General features: G+C 44.0%; 1 protein-coding gene across 1 annotated transcript in view; it reads left to right on the top strand.

Moving 5' to 3' along the window:
- Positions 1 to 11,307, top strand: part of LOC118229755 (cytoplasmic protein NCK1-like) — a 50,707-nt gene continuing 39,400 nt past the window's right edge. The window contains exon 1 of the mRNA XM_035422072.1: positions 1 to 186. The gene's annotated coding sequence lies outside the window, so the exon portion shown is untranslated. The remainder of the gene's footprint in view (positions 187 to 11,307) is intronic.

Genomic DNA, 11,307 nt, shown 5'->3' with positions numbered 1-11,307 from the left:
GGAGTGTGGAAACAAGTTAGATTGTAGGAGGCATTTCATGTTGGAAGGAGTAACCCTGCAACAAGGGACAGTGGTACGGGAGGTGGTGTATTTCTGTACGTTTTTCTCATTGTATGATCACATTTTAAAGATAGCACTCTACTGATTGCCGACGTACAGAGACCGCTTTACAAGGACGCATCCCAGGTAAGGAGATAATTGTGATTTTGCGTCTTATTTTATTTCATGCTAGCGGTAGTAAGGTAGGCTAGTGAAGGAATGCCACCGTTACCCTCTGACACAACTGCCATAAATATAAACTTGAGTAACTTTAGATTTATTTAATTGTTTGCAAACATATCGAATGCAATATTACTTCAGTATTTCTTGGATGTTTTCCTCCTATTAGGCAGTACAAGGCATACATTATTAAAAGTTGGTATTTTATATGCCCAGCGATTTTCACTATATTTATATTTTTGGTTACCTTGTTTGTTCGAACAAAATGTTTGTTAGGTCTTGCTTTATATTTCAGATAAGCATTGAAACATAAGCAATTTTTCTTTGTATGCATCTTTTTTTCTGGGTAATGAGATATCTCAAAAGAAAAATAGAGGATTTCATTACACTACACTGGAGATGACGTTGCAACCCATATTGGTTTCGTGTGAAAACGGTAGTCCTAACATACCATTTTACCTCAAACGTTCCTGTGTCTGGAAAGGCATAACGTTGCTGTCTCGTGCTGAATCTTTAGAACATAACCTGAATGAAGCTAACCGCGCTCAAGGAAACTCTGTGGAATCTATTAATTTATCTAAATGCATCTAAATATGGTTGAGATTTGTATTTGGAAAAAACAGTTGACGAAAGAATGGGCTATGGGACATTGGGCTAGCTGTGACAATTTGTGAAAATCAGAAATTAAACAAATAATTATAGCAGAGCTCTGTGTCAGTGACTAATGATTTCTTACAAACCAACGTCATCTTTCACACTTAAAGGTCACCTCGGACTGTTCACTTTTCAGTTAGCTACTGTTTGACATGCATGGCTTATTGAAACGTGAGGTAAATGAGAAGTTTTTTGTATTGGGGGGAGGTCTAAGTACTTGTAAATGAAACCTGGGGAACACTTATTTTTGGACATGTCCAACAAGTGACCCCTACATGCCAGGTTTTTTACTGAGCAGGTACAATCACACAAGTTTTTTGTTAAATTATTTTCTTCAAGCCATGTGCTTGCAACAGTGCCTGAACGCTGGGTTGGTAACCTAAATGAATGGTGCTGTTTTCCCCAAGTTGTTGCAACAAACCTGGAGCTTACATCAGTCCTTTCTCTCTTGGCACGCGTAAGAGAATATCATGAGAACACTGGGAAATGAGAGGTGAAAATAAAGACGCTGCCGTGTTAGAGTGAATTGGCTAAAAAAAATGTCCTCTCCCTCCAGTGGAGCTGCTCAGTGGCTAACAATAGAGGATTGTGGTTGTACTGGGCAGCTCCAAGGTGTGAATGTGTATGAGTGTGAAGCAGGACGTTCCTGCAAAGGAGCATCCGTGCTCAGCGAGCCTACCATGGGTAAATAAAGGTTAAATAAAAATAAAAAAATAAATAAAAATCATAGTTCCAGGAAACTGTTATGTGATTGAAAAGGCAAGTTAGCAGGCACCTTACATCCTAATTTCTTAATATCCTCTGTCAGGGTTGGCCAACTCTGGTACTGCAGAGCTGCAGGGTACGCTCGTTATTCAGCACTTCATTGCTCAGTTAAAGCAGTTGATTGCACAATTGCCTTCACCTGGGTCAGAATGAGCTGATTTTAAGGTGAAAACAAAAATGACCGGACCCTGTTGGCCTTCCAGGGCCAGAATTGGCTAGCCTTGCCCTGTGTGAGCTTGAGTAGCTTCTGCATATCCATAATTTAAAAAGTAAAAAAAAAATAAAAAAACAACCTCCATTTTCTTACTATGGTTTACCCTGGACCAGTAAGCCATCCAAAGGCTTTGAATGCACCCTCTGATGCATTTCCAGGTGATGGCTGTATTTGGATTTTGAATAAACTTTGCATGCAATCCGGAGCCAGTTTTTGGAAGAAAAAAGAAAGAAAGGAATTCCCAACTGCAGCATATCTCACTGTCCATTTGATGCAGCCTAGCTCTAGCTGTGCCTCTGGTTTTTCGCTGAACCTTGAAATGTTCGATCTCCATTCGTTCGTTTTGCCAAGACATTTATCAGCCTTGGGACAAGGGGCTGTGGAAATATTGTTTTCAGCATTTGTCAGCTTGTGAAACAAAGTTAGACTCGTTGAGTGCGTTTGGTCCTTATGCTGGGGCCCCTGGGTCCTAGCGCTTGGTCTGAAAGAAAACATTGTGGAAGAGGTGAGCCTGTATGGGTCCATCTTATGATTAAACTGTCACGATGTGAGTGTAAAACAGTGGGACCCAGCTTACCTAGATTCTGCCTGTGGACTTCATGCTTATTAGACATCTTGAGCCAGTCGGAAGAGCAGACACCTGAGTACCAATGGAGTGCATATTGGTGGTGATGGGGTGCCGTTCATTCTTCCCTGGGTGTAAAAGGGAAACGGAACACACAGCAGTGCCTTAGGCAGGCATTCACTTTGCTGGGCCCTGGGTTTTACTGTGTTAGTCTTATGAAGAAAGAGAACATTTGAACTGATTAGCCTATAAGCGGGAGAAGCTGGTGGACCTGGTTGAGGGGAAACCCCTTTATACGGAAAGTTAGAAAAACCTCTCAGTTATTCATGGAATGGCATAGAAAAGAGGTTGGAGAATGTGCCGATTGAACAGGAGGACTTTTTGGCATCCTGTGGGTAGATGTAGCCTAATACGCCGGTACTGAATGATACTAAAATGCTATTTTGTCCCATTTATCTGCTCGTCTTGTCAAATGTTCAGTAGTTGATTGAATGTAATAGAGACCATGCAATATAGCCTACTGTTCTTCAGCTACTTAGGAACCCCCGCATGGAACTTGGCCCTGCAGTGTGCTGATTGCAGCTTCATTTTCTGTGCCACTCTGGTTCCCAGCATCGCTTGTCCTCTGCTCCTGGTGCGCTAACATATGGTGCCATGTCTCTCTACACAAATAACTGCAGTGATCTGGTTGGGTGGGTGGGGGGGGAGTGGGGTAAAAACACATTGTCATCCACTTTCTCCTCCTGGGGGTCGTGGATTAGTGGAGGATTACAGGGCTAGACTATAACAATTCTATCCATATATGTCTGACTGCTCTGATGACCGGGTGGGTCATCTGTGATTTTGTAGTGTCAGTGAGAGCAATATTGTATCCTTCCTGAAAAACACTGTGTCAGAAATTGTTGAGTAAGGTGGTAGAACACACCACAAAAATGGTCTGGAGGGTGGATGATGGGTACTGGAGTCCAGACTTTGAGATCATGGGAGTTTGGTAATGAGTTCAGTACTTAAACTGACTTCAGTTTTGCAATTTCAATTGGTTTTTCTCTTTCGGTGGCTTTCGCCTAGTTAGCATTTTTTGTAGTCCATGTAGTCCTGCAAAGAGAGCCTGAATATGGAATGCTCACCCAGGTGAAACAGTGATCATTGTGAAATTCCTTACAAAATAATGAACATAAACCTGAATATTTTTACTATGTGGCAAATTTCGTTGATTGTTATATCCAGAGCATGAACGGTCTTCTTTCGAACTAAGACTCTCTCGGGCATATCAGTCTTTCGGTCCTATAACTTGTCTGTTCGGATCAGCCGTGGAGAAAAGCGCAGCGGCAGCAGGATCGGCCGTCTGCGTTTATTTTTAGGCGGAACCTGCAATTTGCGCCGAGCCCCGGAGACGATCCCCAGACGGTAATCTTCTCCCTCGCCCGTGGCCCTCCTCCCTCGCCGCGTGAATCACGGGCGCCCCGCCCTCCGGCCCGGCCCAGCCGAGCGGGGCCCTCTCCTCCTCCTCCTCCTCCTCCTCCTCCTCCTCCACGCCGCGTCTCTCCCCGCCGTTCCTGTGCGAGCACGCCGGGGGATTAGCCTCACGGTGATGCTGCCCCCCCCCCCACCCCCCCACCTCCCTGCTTCCAGACGGCCAGTAATGACCCCGGTACGGGGCTCTGTGGAAATTACAGGGATTAAGCGGCATACCTGCGGTAATTTGAAGACCCGGCTGTGTCTCCTTGTCGCTGGGGTCGGGTCTCTGCAGGAGGCTTGGAGAGCAGGAGGCTTCACTTCTTTTTGGGTCTGTGAGGGTCCATCATCACCCGTGGATCTCGTTCAATTTGCGCGAAGCCCTAGTCTGTGGACAGTATCGGCGACCGTTTGCGTGCCTGCGTTTGTGCGTACGTGTGCTCTGTGTCGTGTGGGGGGGGGGGGGGGGGGGGAGTTGAAAGGAGTGATCTGTGATCTGCTTAGTCAGAACCTCATTATAACTTAAGGGAGAGAGACAGAGGGAAGCACTTTGCAAATACCACTGGGTTATGTCATGCTTAACGGGGAGTCTGGGGTTGGTGTTGGAGGATGGATGAAGTTGAGGGCGGCTCCTTGTAAACAGCGGTTTCTGTTGACAGTTGGCCTGCTTTATTAAGCGAGATACAGCTGCTTTATTGAAACGGCCCCCACTGAGGCCTGCCCCCGGCCCCCCTCCTCGACGCTCCCCTCCGTACACAGGCCAGACGCTCTGGTTCCCAGCCCCTGGTCCCAGATCCGGGGCCTCCCCGCGGTACTGGCAGTGTTGACTGCGGATGTTGACTTTGCAGCTGCGTGGTAATGTTTGCCGCTGGCCCTCTTGGCTTGGAATTTCATTGTTGCCTGGAGATTCAGTCAGGCCAGTGCCTGAATTTTGTGTGTGAGTGAGCGTGAGTGAGCGTGAGTGAGTGTGTGTGTGTATGTGTGTGCATGTGCACGTGTGCGTGTGTGTGTGAGTGAGTGAGAGAGAGATGGAAATTAAGTTTGTGTCTTTTTGTGGGTTTTGGTATTTTAATGGATTTCAAAAACTAAAATCGGATTATTTCGGTCGGTAACGGTTTTGCTGGTCCTGGTGTTGTAGATGCCATTCTTCCCTGGAGGGCCTCCTCTGCCTTGGTTGTGGTTTTTCATTTTGTAAAGAATTCAGTGTCACAGCACACATGGCGTGTTTGCTTTGATCTTGCCTGCCATTTTTGCCTTAAATGTCAGAAATGGCTTCCGAAAGCGATGCCCACGGACACTAGCGCTCCCTTTGTCTGCGCTTCTTTGCTCATTTAAGGGCGGAATTCTGAAAAGCTGTGCAACGTCAGCTCAAATGGCTGCGGCCTGCCAAAAACAAAGATGATTCATGTCCGACAAGGGCTCGAAAGATTTTTGGATAAAGCGATTGTTGAATTGGCTCCAGGCTACAGATGAGGCCTCCTTGACTGATCTGGGGGTTCTCTTTCTGCGATCGGTCTCAAGGTCAGCATAGCTTAGCACTCTGCCTACGGTGAATCCCTCTAAGAGGAATTTTGCTACTGCGCTGCCATTAAGCAAGCAGTCGTTTTAGTGCCGGTGAAGGAGAGCAGTGGATCTGTGCTGGAACCTGTTGAAAGGTGATGAATTGAACCAAGGAAACCGCTGCTCTTTCTGAAGTGACAGGCCATTGACGAATGAGCTGCTCTCTGACAGACGGGCTGTTCAAAACGAGCGGCCCTGCGCATTGTCTCAGGCTTCGAGCCAAACGTGCAGGTTTAGACGCCATCCCAACCCGCACCTCCGCGTTGACAGTTGTTTCACTGACCGGGCACCATTAGTTTGTGGCTAGCTTAGGGATTTGTAATTTAGATATTATGGAAAAGCATTTGACACAAACTAATGGTGGTACTATGGTTCTCTCTTATCTGCCATGTACTAGCGCACCCAGCCATCTCACTTCCCCATTCTCTGTTAATTAAGCCTGCATTGTGGTCAGACAGGCAAAGCAGATTATCCTGGGCTTCCCTAGTGGTTAAACTAAGGACATCGTTAACATATTGTGATGAGGCTGTTAATACCTTATTGGCTATTTACAGTCAGTGGTCTGGTTGGTTGAGTCCTGGAATGACTCATGTCGTATGCATTATTTTTAACATCTTGCGCTTTGTCAAATAAGTCATTTATTTTCTTACCATTATTTTCCAGACATTCTGGGGCAAAGTCATTAGTCAGCGTTCACAAATCACAGCAGTATACGTATTTAAAATGGAAAATGGTATAAATAAAGTTTTTTCACAGCGAAAGACACTTCTCTAATAATACCATGATTTAAGTCTGGTGAATATCTCCTGCTGTGGCTTCTGGGCATGGCGGCATTTGTCTTGTGATTTTATTTAGAGATCTGTGAAAGCGCCGTTGTTTTGTGAGCTGCGCAAATGCTCTATAAAATATAGGCTATGCTCAGGTTCAGCATAGTGACAGCTTTTCTCAAATCCTAGAAGCTTGGATGGAAATGAATAAAAGCCATCTGGCATTTTGGAAGGACAAGAATACATGCTGAGGACTATAATTTATTATTTTAAAAATGCTGCGTTGTGCAGTTTAACCACTGATCTACTGAACATACAGTTCTAAGCCTGTCCTACCACTGTACGTTGGACTTTTTTTCTCCAAACTAAAACAAAAAAGAGTACATAGTCGATGCAAACAATACCTTGTCAAGTTAGCCTTATACTTTATTGTTAATCTTCTTTTTGAAACCATTTGTTTGATACAAGTTGTGGAATCTCCTATTGTAACGCTGGATTTGCTGCTGTCCGCAGTGGCACTGAGAGTGCTAAGCACTGCAGCTGAAGTGTGTGCTCTGCTCTGATACACCACCCAGTGCCTGCTTCCCTCACTGCAGACCACATAGTGCTAAAGGAGAGGTAGTACCAGTTTCCTGGATATCTATGGTAGCTTATAGGTGCTAGGCATTTCATTGGTTGGAGTTAACACAGCCGATACTTAAGGAACCTTGGCTGACCCTCCTCCTGACGAGACCAAGGCCAATTTCATCCCGTTAGTAGTAAATCTTTTTAATTTTAAAAATTTTTTCAATGCCACGGAAAGGTTAAAATGAATAAAATGGCCCAGTGTTTCCTGGTAGTTGGATTCTGGTTCCTGGTTCAAGTTGTTTCGAAAGCTTGATGGAAAAAGTGATTTTATGGTGGATAATTTCAAACCCTGTCGGTCATTTCTGAACGTTCTGAACATTCCGGTTACCGGAAACTCTATGGTGGCGCCTGGGGCTCCATGATGCCCTCATCCCTTCCTGTCTCTGACCAGGGTCTTGGGGTCATGCTCAGAGAGAAACATCAGCCAAGGTTACCTGCCCTCACAGCTCAAAGCCCCAGTTTCTCTCCAGTGTTGTCAGTGGATCAGGATATGTGTGTTTGCGTGTTTGTGGATGTGTGGACACACACACACACACATGTGCAATAGAACATCTGAGGTCTAAGAATTATGGAATAGAGGAAGTTTGGAACTCTCTGAAATATTTCAAAGCATAACGAAAATACACCTATTTTTGTAATTTGATTCCTTATTGTAAAATTGTGTGGCTCTTGTCCTCACTTCGAGAATGACCCGAAAAACATTGGTAATTGGGAATCTCGTTGAAACCTTTTAGCAGTTTCTCTAAGAGTCATAATAACTCTTAGCTTAAAAATAAAAACGGAAGAGTCCTCTGTAACAAAATGGTTTTGCTTTAAGAGACTATACTCACAGTACCAAGTTTGACCTGCTTGCACAGGTCAGTCAGGTTTGCTACATCCTTGGAAAGCACGTTCTGCGAATCTGGTGAGGCGAACGTGAGTTTGGGAAATACCGGGGTGGAGCTGGGGGGGGGGGGGGGGGTGGTCTGGTCACAGGACGGTCGCTGCAGCTGGCTTCTCACGCTAACCGCCATGAACTCGAACATGCCTTGTTTTTCCACGACCGTACCGCCCCCAAAAAATCCCACGGATTTAACAACTCATGCAGGAACATTAAAAAAAAGGAGTATTCAGTGCAAGTCTCATTTTAATATTTTGACGTGAAGCTGAACTGGAGTCATGGGCTGTTGTGACTGTTGAGGAACTTGTAATCGAAGGTCGCCGGTTCAGTTTCCTAATGGGCTATTGATGTTGTAATTCTTTTACGAGTTTTTTTTGTGTTTCGACAATTGCTAATAAAGAGATTTGTCATAAAAACCTGTTTTGGAATATGCACTGTTTGCTGATTTGTAATTGGAGTTCCTTTTGTAGTATTATTCTGTTATAAATGAGACCAAACCATAAAGCCCCATTCCTGTCTATTTATGTTTCCACATATTCACATAATAAATGGATGCATGTAGTACGCACGATGTACAATTTTTAAATTTTCAATGTAAAGCATTGTCTGTGTGCTATGTGCAATAATTAAGGAATTACAACCACCAGGTGGCTTGCTTCACCAGTTAACAAGTAGGCCTGGTTGATCTATAATGGCTTGGTGCAGTTTCCATGTTGTCTTGGCAAGGATCCTTGTAGATTGTCCCAAGTGCATACAGATAAAATTGACTTGAAATGAAAGGGAGCGTAAAGCTGGTTTGTGAACTTGTTTTCCTCTTGGAGATCTGCGAATGATGTGTGCACCATACTGCAGAACAGCTGAAGATCTGTGAAAGAACCTCTTCGGTTAAACACAAATTTGATAATATTACCCCCGTTTGTTTGACGTGAATGTATCGCTTCCTCTTTGTTTCTGCGGGTTCCAGCGCATCCTGCCAGATTCAGCCTAGCTTATATGTCTGTTTATTTATTTACTGCAGGGGCCTAGGGCTTGTGCCTGTCAACCTGCATTCAAACAAAGATCTGGCTGGGATATTCATTTCATTTCTCATACTCCTTGAATGTCAAGAGGCTGTTATCGCTGCATTTTTTGAAATGGTTATGTGTTTTGACTGCCACTCAAGTATTTAGCCACAGGAAAATTCTCAGAAATTTGAATGGAGCCAGGCGGTAGCCTACTATTTTGGGATGCTAGGACTCGTAAGTCCCAGTGCCTATTGTGCCGTAGTGGTTTGTAGGGAGCAGTTTATAGCTCATGTTCATTATCAACCTGGTTTTGTCCCCTCTCGTAAATGTAATTATCATGCATCATCATCAGGTCATCATGACATCACAGCCGGTGCTTTAGTGCAGGTGGATTTATTTCGGCCTGTTTATTTTTGAACTGATGACTCAGCTTTTTGATTTTGGCAGATTCAGTGACAACAACAATTTGCCCCTTAAAACCCACTGAAAACTCAGGGCTTTCGTAAGACTCCCCCCGTCTCAAATGAACCCCAAATCTCAAATAGCCTACTATGTACAGTTCAGACATGTTTTGAAATAAAGAGCACATTTGTACCAAAATGGGCAAATCCCTTGATCCTACAGGAGTCTCATCCAGATAACATTTGTTTTGAAAAACCACACAAAATAAATCCAAAAATCCGTTTGTGTTTTCTTTATTCTATAGTGCTTACATGTTCTTCTGATCCTGGACAAAACTAGATACATTTTTTCAGTCGTACCCCAGGTACCAAAGGTAGGCACAAGTGACACTAAACCTTTCCAAATTGGAACATTGTGAATATCTTTTTTCCCCAGTCATCTTCCACTTCTGGAAGCTAATACTGTCAAGGGTGGTACACTCTGTAACCACACAAACCACATTCCCTGTATTTACCTGTAAGCCCTGTATTTCCATTCAAACATGTCCTTTTGGAGATGTCCTGTGCACAAAACCTATTCATGATGGTTGCTTATCACACACACTGACAAGCTTTGTTTTTTTTTTTTTTTTGGGCTTTAAGGGTTTAAGTTGGAGTATCACGTTTGCCCCCCCCCCCCCCCCCCGCCACCTTAATTTGCCAAGGGGAAACTGTGGGATTCTAGATGTCTGGTGTTTTCTACAGATGCATTGATTCTCTAGTTCCCCTTTCTGTCATTTCTTTCTAGTCAGCATAATTTCACATGATGTTTCAAAACCCCCTAAAATTTCACTGAGCTGTGCGAGACTGTGTGGTAATTCCCAGCAAATGTGATCCGTAGTTGATTTCGTCAGCCTTTTTGAAGCAATAGACCTAGGCAAAATTGAATATTTGGTGTTTCTACAGTGTCTCTTAGGCAAACTGCTTCTGACCAGTAGCTAAATGAGGAGAAATTAGCAGGGTTTTTAGGAGGCTTGGGTCATGCAGAACGGCCTGCAGCCGAGGCAGGGCAGCACATTGACATTAAAAGAGCAATGCTCTGCAGTGAACTCCCTCCTCTCATCCAGCAAAACAAAGCAATGTTCCAAAAGTCAAGTGTCATAAAATGGCTGACATCAGTGGCTGGCCTCATAGAGTATCTATCACAGTAGAGATTTAGACATGGGTGAAACTTCCTCCAATTTTTTTTCTTCTTCTTCTTGGCAATTTTTTGTGATGCCAGGTAAAAAATTGGGGTTTTTAGCCACACCGCTGACTCATAAGAAATTTACTGAATGTGAACGCAGTTGAGAAGGCGGGAAGTTTTGGTAGTTCAGTTGAGATTGAGCCTCCACCAGAAGCTGGTCCCCAGAGATCACTTTTCTGAAAAGAGATCAGTTTCCTGAATCCCTGGGGCTTAAGGGGACTCTTTGCTGGGACTGAAAGGCAGCTGCAGACCTTCGGCTGCCATCAGTAGTCTAGAAGATGCCCGTAATGGCTAACTTCTCAAACAAGTAAGAACATAGAAAATGAAATGCATATCCCTCAGTGAAAAACTTGTTAACCTTTGGCCTTCTTTTACACCAGTGTCCAGCATTTCGAATTACAAAGTTCAAATAGAGACCATCTTTATGTGGGTGAGAAGACAACATTACAGCAAAAGCTCTTATGGGGGGAGGCGGAGATTATGAGCTGGTAGGATGGAGTGTTGCTAAGGGAATTGTTGAGTGGGGGAGGAATTGTTGCTATGGATGAAGAGGCTACTCCAAAGTGTATTTTTGTCTTCCGTGCACTGTAGACAGATTGAAGTCTATGGAATGACGTGTTCTCAGATTTTTATGCCTCCACGACGGCACAACGGCGAGGCTGTAGGCTATTTCTAGTTTAAACATTAAACATTTTATTAAGTTTCACTTGCCATTTTGAGGAACCATTGCAATCTAGTGACTGATTTTCAAGATATTTTCATGTAGTTCTCTCTATACAAGAGCTTTTATAGCTTTTTAAAAAAAAAAAGCTTTTCCACTGCTAGTGGCATAGCTTCACCCATGTGAATTTCCCAGCGGTGCATGTGGGCCTATGTGATTCTGTGTCTCGCAAAGATAATTAACTGTTGCCTATCCTTAACAGCACCTCTCAAAACCAATGCTTAGTTCTCTGGAATCTGAAATGATAGTG

The sequence above is a fragment of the Anguilla anguilla genome, chromosome 6, assembly GCF_013347855.1.
Source record: "Anguilla anguilla isolate fAngAng1 chromosome 6, fAngAng1.pri, whole genome shotgun sequence".
NCBI lineage: Eukaryota > Metazoa > Chordata > Actinopteri > Anguilliformes > Anguillidae > Anguilla > Anguilla anguilla.
This window is presented reverse-complemented; position numbering and strand designations above follow the sequence as displayed.